Source organism: Phascolarctos cinereus, unplaced genomic scaffold (assembly GCF_003287225.1).
Source record: "Phascolarctos cinereus isolate Bilbo 61053 unplaced genomic scaffold, phaCin_HiC Scaffold_7;HRSCAF=346, whole genome shotgun sequence".
Taxonomy (NCBI): domain Eukaryota; kingdom Metazoa; phylum Chordata; class Mammalia; order Diprotodontia; family Phascolarctidae; genus Phascolarctos; species Phascolarctos cinereus.
The window spans coordinates 104,284,530-104,286,170 of NW_027556180.1; positions in this window are offsets into that span (position 1 = coordinate 104,284,530).

The window sequence follows — 1,641 nt, forward strand, 5'->3', positions numbered from 1 at the left end:
AAAAAAGAGCAAATAGTATGCTTCAATCTACATTCAAACTCCATAGTTCTTTCTCTGGATGTGGATAGCACTTTCCATCATGAGACTTCTTGGAGATGTCTTAAATCCTTGCATTGCTGAGAAAAATTAAGTCTATCAAAGTTGGTCATTGCACAACGTGGCTGTTACTGTGTACAACGTTCTCCTGGTTCTGCTCACTTCACTCAGCATCAGTCCGTAAAATCTTTTCAGGTTTTTTTGAAGTCCATTTGCTCATGATTTCTTATAGCACAATACTATTCCATTACATTAACATACCACAATTTGTTCAGCTATTCCCCAATTGATGAACATCCTCTCAATTTCCAATTCTTTGCCACCACAAAAAGAGCTGTTATACATATTTTTGTACATGCGGGTCCTTAGGAATCAATTTTTTAACATAGAAAATTATTGAGAAGTGGAATGGACTGCCAAAGGAGACATCAATTTCTTCCCTGAAAGACTTCAAGCCAAATTGAAATGAAGACTTTTGGTAAAAATTGTGGAAGAGATTCTTGGTCAGATGATTAGGTATAATTTCCTTTCAGAAGGATGTCTACCCCAAACATGTGAAGACCCCCTCCCCTCCAGCAGAATTTGCAGAGGAGAACAATTTGTTCCTACAGTCATGAAGGCAACTAAAAAAAAGCTCTTTAGAAAAGTCAGAACTTGGGAAGACAGTGAAGACACCAAGGTTGTCCAGCGTATCCTAGGCCATTGCCTGTTACCTTGACTTTGGTCCTGCTACTGCTCTGGAATAGAAAGTCAAGCTGACAACTTTACATAATTCTGCCTCACTTAAATCCAATTCACCTGCAAGTCAAGATATCACCCATGATGTCATTGATTCTCTCCAAAAATAAATGACAAATGAACAATATTTGTCACATTTACCTTTGATTCCAATATATCAACATATTTTTTCCTGCAATGAAAATTCACAAAACAAAACCATTTTATAATGCTATATACATAATAATATCAAAATTTTGGTTACTAAGGAATTGTTCTCCTTTAAATATAAATAGATAGATAGATAGATAGACAGATAGATAGATAGATAGGTAGATAGATAGATAGATAGATAGATAGATAGATAGATAGATAGATAGACAGATAGATTAGTACCATCCTAAATAGTGAAAGGGCTGATGCTAGAATTACAATTTTTTCTTTTTTGGTTTAGAGATAAACATTTCTGGTTTCCACTTAACTTTTATGACTTTTCAATTAAGGGGCTATAAAATTGCTGAAGCAACACCTTAGTAGAATCTGTATTGAAATTTGTGGATATGGAGAGTTAGAGAAATAGGTCCAGAAATTTAGTTGATGGAGTCTGTGACTCATTGCCGTTGCCTGTACCATATAACATTCAACAATGATAGGATTGACCTCTAGGGCATTTCTCTAAAGTGTGGGTTTCACACTTTAAAGTGTAGAGGTAGTATAAAGGCAAAACAAGATTGAAATGCTTACCAGATATTTGGGGAGGAGATAACTGAGAAACAGAGAGAATTCACTCAAGTGAAATTTGAAGTCCAGGTCTCAAGAGAAAGCTAGAAAAGAAGGTGCCTCATTTTTTCCTCCAAAGTGTCAGAATATTGTCTTCATTCCTGTAGG